Here is a 27,965-nt window from a genome sequence, read left to right as displayed (position 1 = left end):
GTCATCTTTATTAAATTAGCATATTATCTATATACATGTATAAAATCCAGAAAACTAATTACATATAATAGTATGTTGGAAAAATAGAATGACTAACAAAAATGGTTATCATTATAAGCCTATTCCTTTTTACGACAGGGTCATTTCTATGTTTAATTAGCACCATAAAATATGGCAAAAGTGAATGGTGAACTTAAAACATCTGCCATTTAATTAAAATCAGAAATCTTTTCAAAAGTTTAACTCTTTCACTCAATGATATTCATTCATTTCACTTTGAAGAAAACTGGGAAAGATAAAGTTGGTTCAAGGGAGTTGTTCAACATCAACAGCCGTTTCCTTTTTTACTTTTCTTGAAAAACAGTTCTGAAAATAAATTGGACAGATTATTCACAAATAAAGCCGACATTTATTTGTTCGTTTTTTTTTTTTGTTTTGTTTTTGTCTGATTTCAAGTATTGTATTTGTTATATTATGTTTTTTTTTTAACTTATAACATTGGTGAATATTGGCATAAATTAGCAATACAAATGCATGAGCTTGCAATTGGTCAATACCAGGGATGGCATGGGAATTACAATGCATTTTTTATTGACAGGTAACAATTTACATTCAATATAGAACAAACTGAAAAACAATATAAAATTCATTATGTACGTTATAAAAAGTTTTCATTTGCAATAACGAAGGTTCACTTTTGCCTTTTCTGGCCCTGTGAATATCTGACCCCCCCTTTCTAGATCCGCCAATGAGAATCACTTATAATGTAGATGTCTTATATGCAAATAGAGGTTACAGTATCATAAATATTTTTTGCGATTTTTAAAACTTTTTTCTCGTATCCAGGTAAAACATTTTATTTCGAGTATATTAATAAAAGAACTATTTATTATATAAATAAAAAAAACATGCCAAAGTTCAAAAAGGGTCATAACTATGGTTTCAAACCTCAAAATGTGCCCCATAATAAGGGAGTGAAAATTTTACCTGCACGGTACAACAGACTGTCCCAGCAGATGCATCAGATGGTTTCAGAAACTCCTATAGCTGCGGAAGGGCAGGAAATGCTCGTGCGGCGCATGTGCCACTATCTCCTTAGGCCGAAGGGACCGAAAGTTGAAAGCCCTCCAAAGTGCCTAAATACAAATGAATCAGAACAGTAAGTCAAATTTTGTATAAAACATTTATAATTGAGCAATAGTTCATAAAAATTCTAACAAATCAAGTCTTACTTACCTTTCATATAACTAAATATGGGAAAAAATGGACAATACTAGGGTAGGATACATATTACATACTATTACAAGTAAATAAATGTAAATTAATACATGCAAAGTAAAATGTAATACATGCAGTTGAAAGTCATATAGGTACATAAGAAAAGAAATCAGAAGCATTCATTTCAAAGAATTAAATTTATATGATGTTAAAATTTCTTATGTCTTGTCAGACAGTCTAAGGGAAGTAACTCTAATATGTGCTCTCATGTACTGAAAACTTCCATCTGTCTCAAGCAAATGAAAAATGGTATATTTAGGCTATGTAAATTTAATTCCTTGGTTCTCAGGCCAACTTTCTCCAAAACAGATGCGGGAGGGCGGCATTTTATTTTTCATTTAAATGGCAAAAAATTAGATGAGGGAGGTATTTTTTTAATTTTTAATTTCCGAATTTTCTTAAACATAAAGATAATTTTTTAAATTACAGATATACTTTCCATTTCTGGTCAAAATTACTGCTTTATCCATTGCTTAACAACGTAAATATCGTAGGTAATGTCCTTGAATGTATTTTCAAGCGAAGGAGCCAAAATCTCATTGTAAATTGCTACCGGAAGTGATATTTGAATACTAAACTACAAAACAAATGAGGTCGGAAATTATTTTCCCGGATTGGTCTCCGCAATATCAACTTTTTATTTTATCAAAAAAACAATAAAATCAGCAATGCGGTTACCTCAAAACAGATGCGGGCGGGCCTGAGAACCAAGATTTCAATTTTATTTGGCCTTACTAAGATTGGCTAATCAAAATTCCTATTTACTGCTACACCTTGAGAAAACAGCCGAGATCTGGAATGAGGTGATCTCTCTCCACCTGCAAGGGAATACGGGGTGCGATGGAACGCTTGAGTGAGATCTGGCATTTGATGAGAGGCGTGGTCTGGGAAGCCGGATGGGCCTTCAATGTACCAAGTGTCTATATGTATCAAGGCGGTACAATCTGTATGAGGAGGTAGAGACCAAATCCCCAGGTAGGAAAGCTGCCACTGTTAACTATGTGCTTCAAGTTGGCCTTAGTCAAACCCCTATAGGCAATGATGGAATGAGGAAAATCTTTCCTTCTACCAACACTCCCCCTCCTACGAGAAAGTCTCTACAAAAGACATCAAACAAAATTATGCCAATTATTGGAAACCTTAACGAGGCTGACATGAGTAACCGGCTGGTGGATGTCAACACTCTAAGGGGAAGTGGCTCCCCACATGCCATCCCTGTACAGTGCGATGGCATGTACAATAACCCCTTGTACTCGGGGGTGGGTGAGACACCCTTCCAGTCAGCGACACAGACTGTATACTCATTTGCCGAGAATGTCACAACAAGACATCAGATGATAAAAAAAAAATTTGTTCAAAGCATGGACACTTACTTGATGAGGGCACTTCAAACCATCAGTGTAGTCCTGGGGGGTGTGTGGGGCAAATCTACCCATGCACCATACCATTCAGGATGACTTCACTTGGACTCGGGAGGGGATGGCGGAACTCCTCTGCAAAGATGGACTCAAGGTAATCATTGACATGGACAGCTCTGTTGGTTGAGCTGCAGATTCCCTCTATAAGGACAATCTGCTGCAAAATATCCCAGTTCACTATATTGACACTCGACACTTGTCCAAGTCAATCAGAAAGTCAATTAAAAGAGATCAGAAACTTTCAGAGGTTATGCCAAAGAGAACCAATTAAAGCAGAAAAACACCAAACTTTTGCATAATTTTGCCCTAGATGCTGTTGACAGATGTACAGCTGAGATTAATCAAGCTCATGCAGTACATATGCTGGAGATGCAGATAAATTAAAAAACAAGCTCTCATATGCCAAACTTGCAATTGTGAAATGTTACATGGGAGACCATGCATCATGCAGAAAACATTCTCTGGTGTGCAAAGGGAAAGTAATAAATAACTGGGTTAGCAAGATTTCTTATTTAGGTCAAGGTTTTACAATACCGTCTTCCACGGAAAATGAGGCAAGGCTCCATGCCTGCATCTCTAAGAGGTTGTCTCCAGCTGTACTGGACAGGACGATCAAAAACACCAACTCGCAAAAGGTTGAAAGCTTCAACAGAACTCTGCGACGATCCCTGCCTTGAAATGTTACTTTCACAAGAAACTTTGCTGGTCGGACCCACAGTGCAGCTCACTCATCAAATCATGGTCTGGGCAGCCCACTCCAAAGTCTCTGTGCAGGGGTTGGTGTCCCCATCCCCACTGGTGGCCAAGTGGACCAGACCCTGAATAAAATAAAAAAATGAGCATGAATAAAATAAATCGTATCAGAAAACTCAATCGTATAAAACAAAAAGGGTAATTAAACGTAAGATATTATATAAACTTTAAGAAGAACATCAGGAAGAAGTAAAATACAAGAAAAACATGATGTTAGCTGAATGCCCGAGGCAATAAGAGAAATCCCCCTGAACACAATTATTCGAAAACAGGAAATAAACAAGTTGATATTCAAAAAATATATTTTAAATTACTATAAAAAATGCATTTAAGGTGGTGAGCCCCACAACAAAACCCCTGGTCCTTGCAGTGGATCCTCTCCTGGTTAGTTGCATGCGGCTCCAGAGTAAGGTGCATCGGGTCGATGCATAACTTCTCATGGCAGAGATAACTGACCTCCAGGCCTGCAAGTGCAAACTGCGACCTAGTCTGTCTCTTCTCTTCCATAAGAGCTACCTGATGCATCCTCTCGACTGTACTGCCCTCCTCCGGCCAATTTACCCTCATCTTCCAATACCCATTTCTAGCCCTCCCCCTTGTCCAAAGCCAGCAACCCCCAACCTTTTCACTTAATGAGGCTAATTTCTCCTTCAGGGTCTCAAATATATCTGGCATTATTCTTAGCTTACTCGATAGGGAAAAGAGTACCAATTAATTTCCTACAGAACTCAATACAAATCTTAGGCCCTCTGAGTACTTACCTATTGTAATTTCAGACATATCCTTGGTATCATTGGAAAAATTTTTCTTTGCACTTACAAAATATACTGAAAACAAGAGGCCCAGGGGCCACAGCGCTCACCTGAGCACATCAGCTAGGAAAAAACACATATCAGATCAGAACTGAAAGTTAATTTAAATTGGGGGGGGGGTGAATTTTAACCCCCAAGGGGATCATAATTTGAACGAACTAGAATCTACATTACCCGAGGATGATTCCATACAAATATTACTAATCCTGGCTTTGAAGTACTTGAAAAGAAGATTTAAAAGGGTTTCCCTATATATTTCTATGTAAAACTTTCGTCAGCTATTTTTGCCACACCCTTACCCCGGGGTCATGACTTGAACAAACTTGAATCTACACTACCTGAGGATAATTTCACATGAGTTTCATCTTTCCTGTTTTAATGGTTCTTGAAAAGATTTTTCCTATATATTCCTATGTAAAACTTTGATCGGCCATTTTGGCTCCGCCCTACCCCCGCGGGTCATGACTTGAACAAACTTGAATCTACACTACCTGAGGATGATTCAACATGAGTTTCATCTTTCCTGGCCCAGTGCTTCTTGAGAAGAAGATTTCTAAAGATTTTTCCTATATATTCCTATGTAAAACTTTGAACAGCCATTTTGGCCCCGCCCTACCCCCGGGGGCCATGACTTGAACAAACTTGAATCTACACTACCTGAGGATGATTCCACATGAGTTTCATTTTTCCTGGCCCAGTGGTTCTTGAGAAGAAGATTTTTAAAAGATTTTTCCTATATATTCCTATGTAAAACTTTGATCGGCCATTTTAGCCCCGCCCCACCCCCGGGGGTCATGACTTGAACAAACTTGAATCTACTCTACCTGAGGATGATTCCACACGAGTTTCATCTTTCCTGTTTCAATGGTTCTTGAGAAGATTTTTAAAAGATTTTTCCTATATATTCCTATGTAAAACTTTGATCGTCCATTTTGGCTCCACCCTACCCCCGGGGGTCATGACTTGAACAAACTTGAATCTACTCTACTGAGGATGATTCCACATGAGTTTCATCTTTCCTGTTTCAATGGTTCTTGAGAAGATTTGTAAAAGATTTTTCCTATATATTCCTATACAAACTTTGAACGGCCATTTTGGCCCCGCCCTACCCCCCGGGGCCATGACTTGAACAAACTTGAATCTACTCTACCTGAGGATGATTCCACATGAGTTTCATTCTTCCTGGCCCAGTGGTTCTTGAGAAGAAGATTTTTAAAAGATTTTTCCTATATATTCCTATGTAAAACTTTGATCGGCCATTTTAGCCCCGCCCTACCCCCGGGGGTCATGACTTGAACAAACTTGAATCTACTCTACCCGAGGATGATTCCACACGAGTTTCATCTTTCCTGGCCCAGTGGTTCTTGAAAAGAAGATTTTGTTAAAATGCCATTAATTTTTTTAAAAATCATGATTATCTCCCCTTAGAAAAGGGCGTGGCCCTTCATTTGAACAAACTTGAATCCCCTTCACCCAAAAATACTTTGTGCCAAGTTTGGTTGAAATCGGCCCAGTGGTTCTTGAGAAGAAGATGAAAATGTGAAAAGTTTACGACAACGACGACGACAAAGACAACAACAGACGACGGACAAATTTTGATCAGAAAAGCTCACTTGAGCCTTCGGCTCAGGTGAGCTAAAAATATAGGGTCCCATGGCGTTTATAGGTCAAAATGGCCCTTTTCTGCAACTTTGAGAGATCGGCAGTAAATAACATGTTATGTCAAAAATCAATCCCCACTCCTAAAACTTCCCCTGGCTTTTCTATACTTTCTATAATATTTCCCCATTCCATCATTCATTTCAAACATTAATATTTTTACTTTAAAATTAAGATAATTACTTACCTGAATTTAGCCAATCAGATAATGCCTACCCATTCAGTACTCGACTCTACATGCGCCACAAATAAAGCCATGTGCACATCCAAGGTTTGGTACTCTCACTCCTATACTCACATTGTTACCTACCTTGGAATTAGTCAATTTAGTAATTTTTAAAGACTTTAAGCTTACCCGAGTACATGTATGAAATTTGAGTCCTGCAACCTCAGCGTCTTGGGTACTGTGACCTTCTGAACTGATGACACCCTACTGCGGCCAACTGTGTTAGACTAAGATAATTACTTACCTGAATTCAGCCAATCAGATGATGCCTACCCATTCAGTACTCAACTCTACATGTGCACATCAGAGGATTTGGTACTCTTATTGAAAGAAAGCAAAGAACCAAAGATCCATAGCTACCTTACAGACGATTCGGCCTACTCAAGTATTAAAAGAAAATCACTTGTTTCTACTTATAGATTATACACAAAGCTTTTCAATTCAAAATCAAACTCCATGTATGTAATCATTTGTGAACCAGTGTTATATTTTCAAAGTTGCAAGTTTGTTGCATGACAGTAATTTTACTTGCTCTAAACAAGATTGTTTGAAATTTTAAAAATAATACAGGCTAACAGCTATGACTTTGGGTTATTAAAATAGTTTAAGACTCTTTTCCCCAAGATACTTTCAATATGCAATGTTGTATTATATATCTCTTTTAAAAATTATTTATACATGTATTTATAAAATGAAAGAAAACATAGGAAAATGCACACAGAGAAAAAAAAATCATAATTAAGTAACACGCACTGTGAGACTCGAACTCAAGATTGTTATGTCATCAATCCAGCATTTTTTTTTTTATCTTTTATGCAATGTTGTATTATACATATCTTAAAAATTATTTAAACATGTATTTATTAAATAAAAGAAAACAAAGGAAAATGAACACAGAGAAAAAAAAATGAAATCGTAATTAAGTAACGTGCACTGTGAGACTCGAACTCACGATCGTTATGTCTTCAGTCCAGCAATCATACCACCACGCCAGGAAGTCTTGATAACCAAATGGATAAAATTGAGACAGATGTGTTTTTCTGGTTAAGGGTGGTCTTTTCCTACAGTTTGTCATTGTTTAGGGGGGTACCTCAGTATTTACTACATTCTCCATATAAACTGAACAATTTTTATAACTATTATATTAGGGAACTATTAATAATTGAGTATTATTTTTGTGTGAGTTGCTTTAAAGCATGTATAAACTAACATTGTATGACAAAATTTTGGTTAAGGAAAGTATTTAAAAAATCACTACTAGAGTAGGCGAAAGTGACTATCAAATGAGCTATGGCTCTTTGATCTTAAATGGGCGACCAAAAAAAAAGTTATTGGGAAAAGCCAGAAAATTTGTGGAAGGAAGAATGACAGACAGACAGACAGAGTGATTACTATAGGGCACCCACAAATCCTTGCGGTGTCTTAATTAAAATTGAAAATTCTGTAAATTTTATTAAAAACTACTCCTTTAGTTGCAATCTTATTGCAATATGTATATTGCCAGAAAAAAGTGACTTAATCAAGGATTATTATTCTAATTGCTGTTTTAATGTTTGAAGAACAAACTGCTACTTTTCTCTTAGTTTGTTATAAGTATAAACCAGTAAAGCTACAGTCTCAACAGACACTTATGTCTCAACAGACACTTTGTAAGTAGGGCAACCTGTTCAATTTTTTGTGTAGTAAATCATCAAAAAGTGGTGTAATGAGCCTCCTTTCACATGTATGTTTGATGAAATATTTAATAAAATTTTCCTTTTCAGTTAAATATCTTTATCATGTTTATATCTTGCAAATAAACCCTCTCGAAATACTACACTGTACTACATGTTAGACATTCATCAAAACTTTATGTTGATATATTACCTTCAATTTGTAGATGTTTTCTATCTTCAAAACATGTAGACTTTACTGCATGGAAGTCTGATCATTGAAAATGGATGTGGAATCTAATCTTGATCTCAACGAAGATTTCTAAACACAAAAAAAAAACACAATCATTACCAACATATGATACATGTTATCACATAATTTCAACACTATACTCTTCTTTAACAAAAAATTTGCTTTGTATTTATTACTGATAAATTATTTATACTAATTTATATTACCGGTAATTAAATCATTCCAATAATGTCACGTTCTTTCAACCAATGAAAAGGTACCAAATAATTTTTTCATTGATTATAAAAAAGAGCTTAACTTATTATGAGGACCAGTGACTTTGAAATTAAGATTACTAGTATATGTGATAATAAACTAAATCCATTTTTCATCCAGGAAGATGACAGATAATTCCCGTTCAAAATAATGTCAACTCAAAATTAGTCTGAATCTTTATTTTTTTGAGTTCTCACATGAATTTCTATAGCTTCATGATAACTGAAAAACAACGATTTTTTGTGCACACAGGCTTCCAGAGAACCAGTAACATATACATGATCTAAAGTTGTTCCACCCTCTGTTGTGTAAAACTGCACCAACTGCATAAATCCCATAGATTCTAAGAATGTTTGTATGGGTCCTTGGGCTTTGGCATCTTCATTCATGTCACCAATAATGAACAAGTTGCTAAAACGCTTCTTGTAAAAATCCACCACTTTTTGCAATGTGTCAAGAAAATTGTTTACAGGTAGTACACTCGGTCGGTAGAGTACAATGATTGCAATATCCTCCTCATGGATTTCTACAGTTAATCCCTCTATATTCTTGTATTCCAAAGCATTGATCAAGATTGTCTCATTGGTTTTCTTCTTGTACACTCCAACCCCACCACCTTTAGCTGTTTTTAGTCTTGTCATCACATCTTCACTATCATCGTAACACTGGCTACGTGGAATATGGTGAAAGTCAAACCCTGAAATTTCAATATCTCGGATGTTCTCATTTTCTCTCAGCCATGTTTCTGTTAAACATACAAAATCAGCTTTCATCAACCTGCTGTCACAATTCATCTCCTGAAAGTGTCCTCTCAAACTCTGCACATTAAACAATAGAATTGTTTTGTAATTTTCAAACTTTGCTACATTGCATGTCAATTCTTCATCTAAATTGTATCTTACCATTCTATTAAGTGCTAACTTCACATCTAAATCAGCATAAATTTTTTTCTGCAGGACACTTTCATCATTCATCTCAATGAACAGACCATCTTTTGAAGTAACACGGCTGACTGCTACATATGCTTGACCAGGAGAGAAAGTCCGATCTAAGTTCACAACAACACTCTTGGCGGTCATGCCTTGAACTTTATGTGCTGTGCATGCCCATGACAGTTTCAGTGGAAATTGATGTCTGACAATACTCTTTATATTTTTCTCATTCATCTCTTCCTCCACTCTTTTAATTGGGACAATATTCCCTTTGGGTGTTTTCTTCCCTTGTATTTTACCAATACTTGAACTATCAAAAATGACTTCAACTACTTCTACTGCTGGTGCAGGCTGTTTTCTTTTAAACACAAAATTTGAAATATATCCCATTGCACCATTCACTAGTCCATCTTCAACACATACATTTCGTGTCAGCATTACTCTTGCATTCACAGCCAAAAGTAAGGTAGCAGAGAGGCCATCAACTCGGGTACTAACCAAAGGTTTGTCACGTAAAGTTAATTTCCCCGTTGTCTTATCTTTCTGATAATCATCTGCATGCACTTCAATTAATTCCTCACAATTCCCATGCAGCATTTTAAGATTGAATTCATTGGCCTCTTGGTTAGTAGAATAAACATGAAGAACATCATCTGGTCCTTCTCTGATGCATTCCCGCAGTGTTTCCAATGCTTCATCTGATAAAGGTTCTTCACATGTTCGAACACGCAATGAATTCAGAACAGTTGCAAATGCTTTATCTTCACGTTGTCGCATAATTTCATCTAATTCTACAATTTTAAAAAAATCTAGCCAGAAGTCAACTGGATATGAACCATTTTCTTTGTACAATCTTTCATCTTTTCGTTGTTTAACAGGTGGAAGTTGATAAAAATCTCCAACTGCTATCACAGATACACCACCAAATGGATCTTTACATTTTTTGATTTGGACAAGTCGTTCATGAATGTAATACAACAATCTTTTGTACACCATGGAAACCTCATCAATGACCAAAATCTGCAAATGTTCTAATCTCGTTCTTATCCCACTCAAACTTTGTTCCTTCAAGGGTTGATATGGAATTGGTAAAGCTTTTGTTAAAGAAAACACATGATGAATGGTATTTCCTCCAATATTGAATGCTGCTGTTCCTGTAAAAGCTGTGAGAATCACCGATACTGCATTTGGAGAAGGCAATGATTTTTCAAAGAGACGAGAAGCTTCATAGTGTATTGTCTTAATCAGATGGCTTTTCCCTGTCCCTGCTCCTCCAGTTATAAAAATGTGCATAGGTTTTACATTCTCTCCAGTCATTTTCTTGACACACCATTCATGAACAGCATAAAAGATGAGCTTCTGTTTGTCATTCAAACTGCACAGTAAAGGAAGCATCTCTTTTCTGGTGCTTTGAGTCTCTCTTAAATGATATATAGCATCATCAGAGCCACTACACTCAATTTCATTTGTGACCTCTGATTCTGTATTCTCCTGATCATTTCTTAATTTTTCATTCAAACATTCTCTTCGATTTAATTCTGTTTCTGGACATAAACTTGCCCATGCGTCCTCTGGTTCACCAAGCATTTCTAATGCATCCTGGGCATTTTCAATATCATCCTCACTTTTTGAGAAGTAAACATGATTACTGTCCACTATGCTTTTAACTTTTTCCAAGTTTGTGTTTGGTTTCACCCTCACATGTCCACTCTCATAAAATGTCTGGTACAAATCAAATCCAGCTGGTCTCAACTGATTCAGATTCCAGTATGGAAGGAAAAGTTGTAGCAGACACTGATAATATTTCTCAGGTGCGTTATCTCGATGGAATCTTGGATATCGTATTACAGCAGGTTTGCCTCTACTTCTCTTTTGAATGTAACCCTTTCCATTTCTCAATTCATACACACCATCTTTTTTGCCCGTAGGGATCTGAGATTTACTAAGCACTCTGTACTCTGAGCAAAATTCAGCAAGACACATTTTATGGAAAATATTTAACTCTGGGCGGTTTTCATACCTTTCCACAATATTTGTCATCCACATACTATCTTCTTCCTCATCATTGTCATCTGCATTTAAATCATTTTCATCAACCTCAATTTCCCGATTTTTTTTTATTTGTGCAAGAGGCTTACTCAGACGAGTTGGATTTTCCCCCACAGGAATGAAAATGACTTTTCTTGAACTTTCTTTCATCTTCAGATTGCACACCCTGTATACTGCTTCCTGTGCACTGACCTCTCTGTGATTGAGATAAGCTGATCCTACTCTCTTGATGGTATCATGTGCACTCAAATTTCCCTCTGCTGCTTCAAGTTGAGTTTGTTTTAATAGCATTCCCATCTCCCTTTCAGACTTTGAAATGTATGATATAATGTAGACAATGCAGCTGAAAGGGTCTAATACATACTGTATATCCATATTTGCATCCCAGCTTTTGAGCAGGCATGGGTTGTACTGATTTGTCCACATTTCTGTTGGATTTCGTTTCAAAACAGTCAATGTTTTAGAGGCCAATACTCTGTGTGCTTTTTCATACAAATCCTGTGATAAGTTTATATTGCTGAATATTTCCTCTGTTGTTTTAAATGCCTTTGCATCATCCATTACTTCATTCCACACCTTCAACAAAATCTCCTTTGCCTGCACACTACCTAACTCACTACTTGACTCATCCACATTTTGTTCTAATTGTCTTGAAATGAATGTGCACTCTGAAGGCGGTCTTGGAAAGTTGAATCTACATTCTGTTCCTTTCTTCCTGCATGATTTTGAGTGTCCTTTGCTGTGTTGTTGTACATCCAATACAATTTGTCTAAGTTCTTGGTCAGTGTCATTTGATGGCAGAGCACATGTGATATGCCTATCAATGAAGTGACAAATAGTCTCCTCACTGTCCTCATCTAATTTTGGAGCATTCTCAACCCAGTACAAGCAGTGCATATGAGGAGAACCCCTTTGCTGAAACTCAACTCTTACAAAGTAATCTACAATGGTTCCTATTGGTTTTGCTGGTGACATTATTACATTTTTCTGGAATATATGGAACCTGTGTTCAAACATTCTAGCAACAGTTACAGGATTGCTTCTTAGAATTTCACTTTTCTCAGACCAATCTAGATCAGAAGGATTTCTGCTGTCATTCATATGTAGCATAATTGAACCCAGTATTTCATTCCACCTATATTCTGCTGCAGAAAAAGAACAAAACCATGTGGGGATTCCAAGTTGTCGAAGCATAGCAAAAAGATCTTTTTGTGTACTTGACCAATATGCAGGTGTTCCTCTAATTGGTTGCATAAATCGCATAGCCTCATCACTCCTAAGCAGCTTGGCAAGTACAACAGGATTCTGTAACATTTCTGTTGTGACTTGTATTCCTCCATCAAGTTTCGATACAGATTTGCGAATTGAAATTTGTGTTTTCTCAATAACCTGGTTCAATTCAGATAGGTACTGACAAAAGAAAATGTAATTGGTATCCTTTGCAAATCTGTTATCTGCATTCATCAGCCTGTTGTTAAAATATCGAGAAAGAGTAATCCTTACATCTCGACTTTCATTCCATGAATATTTTCCAGTTGGAAATAAATGAGGAAAAGTTTTTGCTTCATTGCCCTCCTCTTGCAACATTCTTACAGGATTCTGTCCTTCACCCGGAGCAAGATTATAAACATCATCAAAGTAGTGATCAAGAACTTCCTGCGCAATATCTACAGGTTGTAAACACGTATCTGTAGCAACTTCTTGCATGGCACTGTTCTGTTCTTCACTTATTTCTTCACTGTCAAATGCTTCTGGCTGACTGAATAAGGTACTTTGGTCATTATCATTTTCCCATGTTGAGTTGATTTCGACATCATGATACCACTGATTGTTTTCTTTCAGGTAGTTAAGGGCTATCTTAATGTGATTTGGGTTCACAAACTGATATTCATAATATCCCTTGTATGACAACTTTCGTTTGAGTTTCACTCGTAACAAGAGATTTTCATTTTCATTCAGAGGTAAACTGCTTGTTTTCTTTACATTTGATGGCACACATACAACAGGCCCATGTACATTTTGTTGACCGCCTTTTGGAAGCATGGTTACTTTCATGAAAGGTATATGCAGAGCAATTAGATGCTGCTCTAAAGTATTCAGGTCATTGAGCTCTGGTGGAATATCTTCTAAACACATGTTGTTAAATGCTGCTTCAGCTGGAACATTTCCACTCAGAATTTTTCTATGGCATGTAAAACAAATCCATGTTCTTGATTTGGGACAATTAGGAGAACATCCAGATGCACAAGTATGAACAAACTTCTTATCAATGCATAAATTTGCAACATGAACTGCCTTCATACTTTTCTCATACATTTTAAGTGTACATCCTTGCACCTGGTTTTCAAACAAAAGGCGATGGCAGCAGCAACATACATATTCTGGTCCATGTATCACACATGCTTTAAATGATTTCACTACTTCATCAATATTTTCAAGCATTTCATGCAGTGCTTGTCTTTGTTTTTGTACCAATTCCTTTTTCTGTTCCTTTATTTCTGCACTGGAATGATATCTAACTTTACTGGCTGTTTTAACCTTCTCTTGATGCTGTTTGTTTGTTTTATACTTTTGTCTGCCTCTTTTTTTGACATCCTCTTTGTGTGTCTGGTTTGTTTTATATTTCTGTCTACTTCTTTGTTTGACTTCTTCTTTGTGGGCCTGGTTTGTTTTATACTTCTGTCTACTTCTTTGTTTCACATCCTCTTTGTGAAGCATGTTTGTTTCATACTTTTGTTTACTTCTCTCTTTGACTTTTTCTTTGTGTAGCTTGTTTGTTTTGTACCTATTAACACCAAGCTGTTTTAAATTTTCACGATACTCTTGATCATTTCTGTATCTGTTCCTAGCATCTGCAATGCATTTTATTTTGAATTTTGGTTCAGTTCTGTACTTTGCATTTTTCTTACTCAATTTCTTCTCTTTAGCACTTAAACCTGATTTTTGAAGTTTGCCTCTTTCACTTTGTTGTTGTCGTTTCTGTTTTCTCTCTGCACCAATTTTCCTTCCTTTTTCTTTCAAACATAACAGATTTTGTAATGAAGTCAGTGTACTATTTTCTCCACATGTAATAGATGTAACAACATTATAATGATTCTGATTTATATGATCTAGATAAATGCCACCAAATGAAGTCACATTTTCTTCTGAATTTACCATTTGTCCGGAATAAGTAACCCATCTGTTCTGTGAGTATGTATGAATTTCACTTTTCAGTAAATGGGATAGTGCTAGAATCTCTACTTCAGTTGCCCATTTTCCGTCCCTAAGCATGCCTGACAAGGAAATGTGGTTTTCTACAGATTTTTCACCTGGCCTTAAGAACGGTGAGAAAAGTAAACCATTTTCCAAGAGGTGATTGCATATTGCTAAACGTATTGTCTGATGGTAGTCTTGTATTCCCGTCAAACAGAATGAGATTGCTCGAAAGAAACAATTTCCATCTGGCTCAACTGGTACACTGTTCATTGGTACTGTAATTTCCTGTCCATACTGATGTTGATTTTCACACTGATTCACAGAAAATGGTATTCCTAAGATTTCACAGTGTGTTTTCTTTTGATCACTTGAAAGTGGTAAAAATCTTATCTGATGGTTCTCACTCCCAACAAATTCTATCTCATTATCATTTTGTAATCTTGAACTACTACATTGAAAGTCGGCAAAATCATTTAATTCTTTTTCTACATCACTGAACTGTGATTCTTTATCAGTGCCTTCTTCATTTCCAAATGAAAGCTGTCTAGCAGAGCATTGCACTCCAGTTATTTCACACTCAATTGCTTCAGTATAACCCATTGACCTAGCTAAAGACACAATATGATTGCATAAATCTTGAACAGTTTTGTACAAAACTCGTGTACTTCTACCGTTTACACTCTGAAATCCTGCAGAAGACCTGGAGTGGGAATCAAATGTGAAAAAATTATGGTGAGATTTCCCAATCAAAAATGTATTTCCACCAAAACATACAAAACACCCGTCACTGTCATCAAGGGCTATTTGAAGTGCCTCTAACAATTCATGAGCATTGAATACAGCATAATCCATTACAACATTTACTAAGTTTATCAAACTTGGTAAAGACTCGTTTGCTTTAAACTCATACAGCCTACCAAAGCATTCGAAAAACTGAGGTAACTCACTTACTAAAAGGTATCTGCTTGCAATTGTAGAACTACACTGTAGATATGAATACAACTCATCTCCTGTTGCCAATATTTTGTTCATATCTGCTGATTGCCATTGTTCACAATTCTTCAGTTGATGATATGCCAGTGCTGTTAAAGAGTTAGCTACACACTGAGTTCCTGCATTTTCACCAAACATTGGATCTCCCTGATGAAATGAACCTTGAACAGACAAATTCTGATTTCTTGAACATTTACCTTCACTTGCTCTAACATCTTTTCTATATTCCTGGACAGATTTTTTAGATTCTCCGTCACATATTTCTGATTTCTTTTCAAATTTCTCTGATATCTTTTCAAATTTCTCTGATTCCTCTATTATTTTCTTAGTTTCCTCTATATTTCCTTTGTTTTCCTCTACATTTCCTTTATTTTCCTCTATATTTCCTTTGTTTTCCTCTATATTTCCTTTGTTTTCCTCTCTGTGCCTTACATCTTTTTTTAAAGCCCTGCTGACCTCTTCCCCCTTGGGAGGTATCAGCTGCGCCTGACCTGCTGAACCAGACATCATCCAAATGTCCGATTCAGGTACTCTCGGTGGAGTACAAACCCACGCTGGGGAGTCAGGGGATGCTACCTTGTCCTTTGGGACAATCAGACGACTTCCCCGAGGAGGTGACAACCTCGGGGCTGAGTGCATTTTCTCACTAGGAGAGGCCTGCACCCTGGCCAAGGGTTTTAGCGAAGTAGGTGGCAACCCTATAGAGCCACATTCTGACCTAGGAGCAGCTGCATCCACTGTCAGTGTTTCTTCTAATGGAGGATCAGGGCAGGACTGAAGTCTCTTTTGCCTCTTCCTCATAGCATCCCTCTTGCGCTCTTTATTGCCAGTGAGTGACTTTCTCTTAGGCATCTATCAAAAAATTAACTCATTAACTAACAAGAGATGTTTGTAAAACATTTATGCCCCGTCCCCCCAAATTGGAATTCTTCCAAGTCCAAGGGGCATAAATCTGTCAACAAGAGGCCCACGGGCCTTATAGGTCACCTGAGTATTGTTTTCTATATAAAATTTTGATTGCCAATTTTCACCGCGCCCTACTCTCGGAGGTCAAAATTTTAACAAATTTGAATCTACACAACCTGAGAATGATTCCATATAAATACTAGATGTTGTCATGAGACAGTAATACTGAGACAGTAATACCCGCACTAAAGTGTTTGCCTCTAAATACACACTCGTACATATTGGGCGGCTTTCCAAGGAAAAGTCAAAATAATTCTAAAATTTACACAAACATATATATATTCGTTAAATTGACTATGAAAATTCTCAGACCCTGTGACATATGACTCAGAACCTCTTATAATATGTATTTTACATGCTTAATTCATTACCACTTTGAATTTAATTAATGACATAAATTAGATTTTGATAAATGTTTTGCTCATAATAGGACCTTTTAAAATTTACAAATCCCCCCCCCCCCCCTCAACACCACAAACACACAGCACATACCTTTTTTAGAATAGGCTTAGATATGAAAAAGTTTTGTTAAAACATCATTTGTTATGAATTAATTTAAAATTTGTTCTTGTACTTTACATGTTCACATGGTTAACATGTGAACTCCTTTTGGAAAAATTGTACATTACATTGGGTTGCATCATCCATTATCATATTTTTAGATTAAACACCATTCGGCCTACCTCTGTCGATTCCCACTTCATCTAATAAGGTGACTGAATGGATGAAGGTTTGCCGAATGGGATAGCATAAGCACATGCTGCAGTCTGGTGTGTATTGGATTAATTCATTTTGTGTTATAATTGGATTATATTTCATGGAGTTGACGAGACCAGTATGACAGTCAGTAAGTACAAGTTTAAGTATAGTGGGGGTAAAATAAATTCAAATGATTATAGGTTAAAGTTCAAAAAGGGTCAAAGATCATCGCTGCTACACTAGACAAATTTCATATAGTGAAGTTATCTGCCGTTGTCGATGTGACATTCAGTTACTGCCAATACTGATGCAGATCCAGAATTTTTTTTCAGTACTGGGGAGGGGGGTTCACATCTCAGTAAAAAAAATCCAGCCCACAATTTCCTGACAAACAGGAGAAAAAAAATGAAAACAAATGAAACTAGGGCTTTACAGATGTTCCCCAAACGCTCCCCAACTCCCTTTTGGTGCTATATTCCCTTTAAGCTCTATTAAATATGACATTATGTCTATCTTTATTTTAAATCCCATCCTATTTGGTTGGAAAATAAGGGCATATAACCATTCAAAGTTTAAGCCAATCAGATTTCAGCGAACATGCATGCACGTGATTTCATGAAAATATTATATATCATATTGTAGGATATCTTAATGCATGACTATGTTTAAATTTTAAAACATTTCGTCAAAAAACAAAAAAGATATTGAGATTTTTGTTTCAGCCAATCAGAGCAAACTGCACGTGCACGAACGTGCATAATGACTATATCTTCTTGTAGGAGCTTCTTATATCTATCTATGTTCTAAATCCCATCCTGTTATGTTGAAATGTAAGGGAGTTATAGCCATTTTAAATTTCAGCCAATCAGATTTCAGCGCACGTGCATGCACGTGATTTCATGAAAATATTATATATCATATTGAAGGATATCTTAATGCATGACTATGTTTTAAATTTCAAAACATTTCGTCAAAAAACAAAAAAGATATAGAGATTATTCTTTCAGCCAATCAGAGCAAAGCACACGTCCACGCAGGTGCATGATGACCAAACCTTCTTGTAGGAGTCAACTATGTATCTCTATGTTCTAAATTCTATCATGTTTGGTTAAAAAACAAGGGAGTTATAGCCCTTTAAAGTTTAAGCCAATCAGATTGCAGCGCATATGCACGTGCATGTTTTCATGACAATTGTTATATATCATATTGTAGGAGATTCTAAAGTATGCCTATATTTCAAATTTCATAGCATTTCTTAAAAAAAAAACAGAAAAGATATTGAGTTTTTTGTATCAGCCAATCAGAGCGAAGCGCACATGCAAGTTCGTGCTTATTTGAGTGTGTCATTTTATCTACGCTATTCATATATCCTTATATAATGAGTTTCACATTATTTCATCAAAAAATATAAAAGTTATAGCTATTTTAAGGATATAAGAAATTTTGCGTGTTGCACGCGCCTGCACGTGCATGCGTATGCGCGCAAAAATGACCTTCCCTGCGACCACCTACACTACACACCTATTAACCCTAAAAAGGTTTTCGCTTTTCGCTCAGTTGGATGAACAGTTTCTGAGAACATTTGCGGACAAAAAAGTCCGGAGAAGAAATAAGAAAAAAAAAATAAGAAGAAACACAGTAAAAACAATATGTTCCCAAACTCTGTTTCGGGAACATAATAAAAACAATGATAGTGGGGTCAAATCCGTCAATGTTTTTTAAGTTTTAGGGAGGAGGTCCAAATTTTATACTTTATTTGCTTCAGTAAAGTTTATTGTTTATTTTCTTCCAGTGACCTTCAATTTCCCAAAATGACCTTGGGTCAAGGTCATGACACACCCTTGGGTCATGGGCAATCTTTGTTTGAAATGAGAACCTACCAAGTTTATCCATAAGAAAGATATGGACCGGACACAAATTATGAAAATTTTCTTCCAGTGACCTTGAACTTTCCCAAATGACCTTGGGTCAAGGTCATGACACATCCTTGGGTCATGGACAATCTTTGTGTGAAATGAGAACATACCAAGTTTATCCATAAGAAAGATATGGACCGGACACGAATTATGATATTTTTCTTCCATTGACCTTGAAATTTCCCAAAATGACCTTGGGTCAAGGTCATGACATACCCTTGGGTCATGGGCAATCTTTGTGTGAAATAGAAACCATACCAAGTTTATCCATAAAAAAGATATTGACCAGACAGGAATTATGAAAATTTTCTTCCAGTGACCTTGAACTTTCCCAAATGACCTTGGTTCAAGGTCATGACACATCCTTGGGTCATGGACAATGTTTGTGTGAATTGAGAACCTACCAAGTAAGGGCAAAACGATTACACGTGTAAACGGAGACGTTTCGATTATATGCTCTAAACGTTTACAGTTTCAGTAAACGTTTACACGAAGGTCATTATCAATGTCTTCAGAAAAAATGTTGACCACAAACAAATTGTTTTATTTCAAAATTTACAAAAGAAACACTGACTTTGACAATTTGATAAGCAACAATCTAAACTGGAAACATATAGAATGAGAATATCTAAAACCCGATATGGGCTAACATAATTCATATTTCCGAGTTGCTAATAGGAGCGATGTTTTACGACACTTAAAATATAAAACTTGATAATTATATTTTGAATATATTTTTTGAAAGTCTTTGAAAAGTTTAAATATAGTCAGCAGGTCTTGTTTTACTTCTTTCATGATTAAAAGATCCATCTTTACTACGTCCGGTAGCCAAACAAACCAAGCAAATGGGTGACGAGGTCGTAAGTGAATGAATTTAATGCGCCTCAAATTCTTACGGTTAAATCACAATAACAAACAATAAATTTGTAAAAATAACTCAAACTTATATTAAAGTGAAAGAATTGATTATCAAATTCGACTTTCATGAGTAAGTAGCCATTAAAATCCAACATAGAATATCTCTCGTTTAAACGGAATCGTTTCAATTACTGCTATCCGTTTAAACGTTTACAAAATTTAGTAAACGTTTCACCCTTACTACCAAGTTTATCCATAAAAGATATGTATCAAATTGATTTATGAAAATTTTCTTCCAGTGACCTTGAACTTTCTCAAATGACATTGGGTCTAGGTCATGACACACCCTTGGGTCATGGGCAATCTTTGTGTAAAATGAGAACCTACCAAGTTTATCCATAAGAAAGATATGGACCCGACATGAATTATGAAATTTTTCTTCCAGTGTCCTTGAACTTTCCCAAATGACCTTGGGTCAAGGTCATGACAAACTCTTAGGTCATGAGCAATCTTACTGTGTAGTAGTACATTCTAATGTCCCTCTGTAAGAAAGATATGGACCGGACATGATTGCACAGACAGACGGACGGACGGACAGACGGACAAGGTGATTCGTATTTACCCCCCCAAACTTCGTTTGCGGGGGGTATAATTAAAATGATAAACATTTTTAGACTGAATTTAACAATTAATGGAGATTTATGAACAGTGTGCATGAAATTATATGTATAATACAAAAAAAAATACTTTATTATGATATATTAAATCACCATCAGGCGACCATAATTTGATTTTTAGTTTTACGGATTTTTTTTTCAAGAAAGGTCAAGTCGGAGGACGAAAAAAAAAAAAAAGACAAAAATCATTCTAGCAACGACCTTTTTCACATATAAAAAGTCATGTCCCATTTCACTGTAATATAAAACAAAACAAAAAACAACTTACAAGATATTTTTTTTTTAAATATTAATATACATTGCATGTATAAATGTTGTTATTTATAAAAACTACAACTTTTAATTCAAACATTGTTTAATATGAGTACCATGTAATATTTGAAATTATAAAGATTTAATTATGTTCTTCACTGTATAGTTTGCACTTTCATTTGAGCGTCATTTGAATAATATTCAGGGTAAATATCGAAGTTTAACTTGGCAATTAAACGAATTAATAAAATTCTGCAGATGCTCTGAGTTTCCAGCTTTCAACTGATGGATGAATGGATTTTTCTCATTATAAGAAACAAGAGATCTGTTTCCTGGATTTAATAAAGATCTGAAATTGAAGGAACTGGATGTACCTGTTAGCCAAACTTAAAACTTAAAACATTTTTAAAAATTACATCTGTAATCTATTGAGAATGAATTAGATAGATTCTTAGATCCTGCATTCTTTTTTTTTTTACTCTAAGTACATATGATATCAAAGCATTATTGTAGTCCTGTTCCAATCTGCTAAAATTATATTTTGAAATTCAGAAACTTTATTACCCTGTTTAGCTACATAAATTCAAAGAAGTCTTCTAGAGGTACTGTCAAGTTGCTCTGCAGTTTCAAGGGTTTTTATATACTGGTCTTGATGTAGGATTTGCTAAGTCACTGAATCTCGTAATCCGCGGTGTTCCCTCTGCAGACTGTCACTCTTTATTAGTTACCATGTACTTGCTTTCATTTCCTCTTTAAATTAATAATAAAGTAATCCTACTGTATAGCTGGGTTAGCTTGGGTAGAGTTCATGTCTTTCCTGATCACTGTATTATTTATGGAGGAATTATTGTGTTTTAGGCGCATATAAACTTGTTTGCAGCAAAGTATCAAGTAAATTCATATCGTTATTTACCATCCTTTTTGTGAAATTTCCACATCTAGTATCTCTGTCTTTGAAAAACAACACTTTTTATGAGGATAATGAGCAATTAGAACTGCAATTACATCTGGTAGCACAGTTAACATCTTGATTATTACCTGTTATCAGTGGCAATAAGCAGATTAGCTACCAGTAAACACTGCATGACAGCCATTTTTGTTTTGACTTGTCAGTATTTTACAAATCGAAGAAGGTAAAAAATCCGGATTTTTTCGAAATTGGTAGAAACAGCAATTAAAAAAATAGAGAGAGACATGCAATGGGGAGGGTTCAGAATTTGTAGACTCTCGATAAAATCATAGTTGACAGCTCACCTTCTTCTACCATTCGGCACATGTGTTTTTTTCTAAGTTTCTGTGATTTGCTTTTATAAACACAGGTTTGACAAAAGCGGATTGAAAATTTCCGATTTTATTTTTTTTTTGAAATGCAAATTTTTAGAGTCGGCGGATCCGTAAAATTAAAAATCAAATTATGGTCGCCTCACCTTCATTCACTTGAGAGCTTACTAAGGCGAAATGGGAATACTTAATTTTACAGTTTAGGCAAGATGGGAACAAACCCTTTAACCTTGCTGATACGTTTTAAGTGGAATGGGCTATACACACGGCTTCCACATTTCATAGGTTTATTTCTTGTGACAAGACCTTTTATTTGGGTACCATTAATTTTGACCTCTTGATTGCTTGACCTAGGATTTACACATTTTTACAAGAAAAATACCAAACTTTAAACTTGGCCTTAATTTTGATCAGTAGGTGCTTTCATGTTTAACATGTGTATTCAATGTGGATTGTCAACAGGTATAAATATGTTTGATCTTGACCCTAGAGTTTGAACCACTTTAAAGAAAAATTTAACCTCGTCAATTTACTTTGGAACAGGAAGTATTAGGGATTACTTATTTTACATGTGTATTCCTTGTGACAGAACTTTCTTCTCATACCTACAATTTGAACCCTTTGACCTTGACCTTCGAGTATGACATATATTTGAGAAACTTCAACTTTGCCTTAGGCTTCTATACAGGGGCATCAGTGTTTCACAAACACATCTTGCATTATTATTTGGTGGTGTCTCGATCCATATGAGGGCAAAATTCCCGAGAGAGATGTTTTCACAACAAACAAACAAATTACTTAAGAAAATATAAAACATGAATATCTTGGTCATGCACATCTCTGCATGAAAAAAACAGCTTTTCAAATACTGTAACCATATTTTAACCCTTTCAAAACACTCAGCTTTTCTGGTTTCCTTATCATATAACATCTGTCGTGACGTGTTGTCCACCTGTTTGTCTGAAAACTTTTTACATTTGTAACTCCTCTAGAACCACTGGGCCAATTTTACCCAATTCATATAGAAATATGTACTTTTGTATGTCAGACTGTCCATCGGTCTCAATATAAATATTAATCTTGGTCATCACGATCATATCTACTGAATGAGAAGAGACAAGGTATTCATATCAAACATGTATTTCTATTTACCTGTGAGAATGGCATTGTTTTTTTTTTTTTTTTTTTTTTTACACATGACCTAAAAGTTTGACGTACTTGTACAAAAATTAAATTGGTATAAATTCATCATTCTGAAAGATAAAAGTTACGGTATTCATATTATAATGCATGTATATTATTACCTGTCATAAGACCTTTCAAATAAATCATGACTTTTGACTCTGTGACCTTTGACCTTGAAGCTTAACCTACTTTTCAAAAATGTTGCATTTGCTTATAATTTTTGATTGAGAAGAGATATATGACTCTCATATTTGACATGCACATCAATTACTCATAAGAATTGAGATGTTTCCCAGCATGCGATGCTTTTTTTTTTACCCTTTGACATTGATGTTTTACATAATTTTAAAGGACTTCAGGGCTTTTTGCATAAAGAAAGTTCCACGCCACAGCAAGATACGCCCGCAGAAAATTACAATTACAACATATCCTAAGTGCAGGAAATCATTTCAATCTTGATTTTAAGATTTCAATGATTTTTACACATCTTAAAAAATTTGTTTATCCATCTCCTGTGGTGTATGCATTAATTATAACAAATATTGCATCATTCATAGATTTCTATACTGGTTGTGCAGGGTTTAAACTTAACTGAAATTTCCACGAGCCATGTGGGCTCCTGACATTTCAAATTTAGGAGCCCACTGCTAAATTTGTTAGCCCACAGTCTCTGTGATTTTTTTTTTAAAAGCATAGATACTGGGACAAAAAGTAGATACAAATGAAATACATATATAAAGTCATCTGTTTAAAATTGGAGTTCTTACTTTATAAAAATCAGATGTCATATAAATATTGAATCAAAAGAAATGAATTTGTATTCAATAAACATTTTTACTATCTTTTTTTTTTTTACTTGGTAATACATGTATATAAATACGTAGCTGTGGTACATGTCTTCAACTGATAAACTGACAATGACACAATAAGATTTTATAGGTTAAATATTTTAAATACAACATATCTAAATAGGTGAAAACACTTACTATTCATATGACTGAGTAGTTGGGAGTTAGTAAAATTGTATATCTCTCACGTATCAACCATTTACAGAGGGTTGGAGGAAATTCGGATTAGGAAAAAAGACGATCGTTTTAGGGAATTTCACAAATCCTGTAGTACTTTAAATGGAAAAGATGAAGGATATTTACGAACAATAGGACCATACTGCTGTGATTTATTTCATTTTTCTGTAGTTTTAAATCAAAAACCTGCATGAAATATCTGTTTTTCAGCAGATTTTCAGTAAGGTGACTGGGAATGAATTCGGCCCCCTGCAGAATTTTTATTCGCCACGTGGGCGAGCAACTTACAAATTTTATGAGCCCACACCAATTTTTACTCGCAATTTGCGAGTGGGCGAGCGTTAAGTTTAAACCCTGTTGTGTTAGACCTTGCCAAATGCCTATCATATCAAACACTATCAAATTAGTCTTCACAACTTAATTTATACCTAATTAATTTTGAAAATAAAAGACTGGTTATCAAATATAAACTGACCAACAGTTCTTCTGCCTAACTCCCAAAGGATACAGATAAGACCATTCTATGAAGAAATGAAAGAGCCATGCAGCTAGCCTTCCTACATTGAACACATTAATTAATCTTTAACTGGATGCTTTTCTACTCATTACTCCCAAAAGATTGTTGGATCTCCACTATCTACCATAAAACATTTTCAAAACTTATAAAACATCAATGATTTTTTTTTAGATATAATGTCACACAGTTTTCAATATGAAATTCATATGGACATGCTGATTTCACCCCCACCCCCATAAAATTAGTTTTTAAGTTCATAATACTATGTAATATCAAAATAGTTTAATAGGCAATATCAAATTAGTTTTCATTACTTGTCATAAAATTCATTTTAAAACTTGGGCTAGCCAACAAGTTATTTTTAATCCAACAGGCTTACCCATTTGGCCCAATACTCAAGGAATATAGATAGCACCGATGCTGTTACAGGCAGCTACTCCTCACACTAAACTCATTAATTTCTCTCTCTAATTTGACGATGCTTTTACAGCTACTCCTCACTAAAAAAAACTCATTAATTTCTCTCTCTAATTTGACATGCAATTTTCTGTTATCGAAATTCTTCTTCACCAGTGCTTGAAAATTACGTACACTCATGCGAGTGGTGGAATTTCTCTTAACATACATAATATTTGTTATAGATTGCTGTCAAGTATATGCTAAAAAAAAAAGTATTTTCTTGATTTAACATTTTTCTAATAAGGATAGTGCAAAAGTTTTAGATTTTTTGAATGTGTAAATGAATAGAAAAAGACATTTAAAAAAAAAAAAAAATTTCACTTAAATTAAAGGTCACAGTGAAAATGAAATAGGTCACGACACACCTTCTACCTTGAAATGACCAAGTTTAATGATTCTAAGTCTACTAGTTTTCTAGTTATGGACCAGACAGGGTTTTTCCATATTTGGCTATAATTTTTTAATTATAGGTCAGAGCGACCTACTTCTTGTGCGCAACACACCTTCTACCCAATATGTATAAGCTGACAAAGTTTGATAACTCTAGACCTTATAGTATTAAAGTTATGAGCCGATATGAGAAAAGCTAACAGACAGACACAAACCCTATAACATATTATTATATAGTCTATCTATAGTCCCTATATAATCTATACAAACGCAAACAGTTCATAACACTACATATTCACTGGATTTTAGGCCGTATTCACCGGAGGGTCAATTCGCATGCAACAGCATTGTGACGTCACAATCAAAATATCAAACAACGTTGTAAACAATGGATGCAACGGCCGCAGCGAGCTACGTATCTGTGCAGGAAAACGATTATTCAAACCTTTTTCAGGATTATTTTTTAACATCTGAACGTCTTACACATAGCCAAAGTCAGAAAGGAAAACACAGAGGTTACAAACAGTAATCTGGAGATTTTTTTTTATTTTCAACAATGGAAGATCGCAAATGAAAATGGTGTCGTCATACAGCCTTGAATGTCTTATCTATACAAATCCCGACTATATAATAAAACAATTATGGACTCTTTTAGTGTTGAATATGGTTTGTTATTCACCAGAAAAATATTCATATTGACCGAGGCGAATTTCTACGTCCAAGGGGCATAACTCTAACAAAAAGGATGCGATCATATTCAAAACAGAACTTGGCCTAGATATTTATCTAATATACCTGTATGCTAAATTTCATTTCAATATGTGCAACCTCTGCAAAGAAAATGAACGGAAACTGCAAATAAGTGGAAATTTTCTAAGTCCAAGGGGCATAACTCTTATAAAAATGGTGCGATCGTACCCAAAAGAGAACTTTACCTACATATTCAGCTCATAAATCTGTATACTAAATTTCATTTTAATATGTGCCACCTCTGCAAAGAAAATGAACGGAAACTGCAAATAAGTGGAATTTTTCTAAGTCCAAGGGGCATAACTCTTACAAAAATGGTGCGATCATACCCAAAACAAAACTTGACCTGTATATTTACTTGATAAACCTGTATAACAAATTTCATTTCAGTATGTGCAACGGTTGTGAAGAAAATGAACGGAAACTAAATGGACCAACAGACCGACCGACGAACAACAGCAAAGCAATATGCCCTCCCTTCTTTGAAGGGGGGCATAAAAAGTTTTACCCCAATTTTCAAGCTTAGCCCTCTAGCCCTTCTGGTTCCAACACCTAAGGCATAAGCAGTTGAGAATGCCAACTATTAATGCAATGATTTATAGCACTAAGCATTACAATGCAATGCTTCAAGATTTATTTGTCTACTCTCTTATTAAGCAGGTCTTATCATTAGTTGCTTCAATTTAAGCATGTAAGTCTTAAGGCCAACTTTTTATCTATGTTAAGCATCCACAAACAAATTGTTTTAGTTAAATATTTGTGAAATTAAAGAAAAACACACATTAATGTTGAAATGTCACAAATGTAAAACTTTAAAACAGGTTGTTCTCTTTTCGGATCAGCATCTCTCTTTTCTAGAATGGTGGAGTGCAGTTATACCATTTTTTTTTCAACATGTCCATTAACTAAATAATAGTTTAAGTTAATCAGTTAATAACAATGACAGAAAATTTCTCAAATGACTGAGAAATTTTACAACTGGACATAAAATGTGCCTTTTCCCTGTGGGTTTGTGTGTCTATTCAGCTTAGAAAGATAGCTTTTCAAATTTGGGGTGGATGCTACACAAATACAAAATATTGGAATGGCCTAAATAAAACAAAATAATGATATTTTAATTCAATTATTTGACGAGTCGACAACATCAATTTCCATGCGTTTGTGGCAATAGTTCTTAAATCAAGAAGACAAGAACTAATCCATCAGTAATTCCCTTGGTCGCCATATTTGACGAACGAAAATTTTCAATATATGCCTACACCAAGTACTTACTTTAAATCTCTTTGATCAGGCTCGAGCAGCAAGTTGGAATTAATAACAATCTTATCTCTAAGGATCTTTGAAGACTTTCTTGAAATCTTTCCAAAAACGATGTCAGATTGCTGTCTATAAAGTGTAACCTGCAAGTCTCTGTCTACTGCAGCTGCAAACACTGGAAATGACAATGACGTCACATTCGGGCAAGGGTAAAAGTAGACTTCCCGACGCCCGACTATCTACAGCCCCGGAACG

The 27,965-nt window shown here is 35.3% G+C and overlaps 1 long non-coding RNA gene across 7 annotated transcripts; it reads right to left on the bottom strand.

Annotated features, from left to right (window-relative positions):
- On the bottom strand, window positions 1–27,912 carry LOC133179794 (uncharacterized). 7 transcript variants are annotated; one of them, XR_009720170.1, is made up of 5 exons: window positions 27,726–27,912; window positions 8,013–8,120; window positions 2,652–3,514; window positions 988–2,375; window positions 1–366 (listed from the first exon to the last, which is right to left on the bottom strand). It is a non-coding gene; the product is annotated as an uncharacterized LOC133179794 (long non-coding RNA). The 7 variants fall into 7 exon arrangements; XR_009720171.1 differs by lacking the exons at window positions 8,013–8,120; window positions 27,726–27,912 and adding an exon at window positions 6,276–6,692; XR_009720173.1 differs by lacking the exons at window positions 8,013–8,120; window positions 27,726–27,912 and adding an exon at window positions 6,391–6,692.
- Between the last annotated feature and the right edge of the window lie 53 nt (window positions 27,913–27,965).

This window comes from Saccostrea echinata, unplaced genomic scaffold (genome assembly GCF_033153115.1).
Source record: "Saccostrea echinata isolate AGI-Se365-2 ecotype Australia unplaced genomic scaffold, CSIRO_AGI_Sech_v1 ptg000005l, whole genome shotgun sequence".
Classification (NCBI taxonomy): Eukaryota; Metazoa; Mollusca; class Bivalvia; order Ostreida; family Ostreidae; genus Saccostrea; species Saccostrea echinata.
This window is presented reverse-complemented; position numbering and strand designations above follow the sequence as displayed.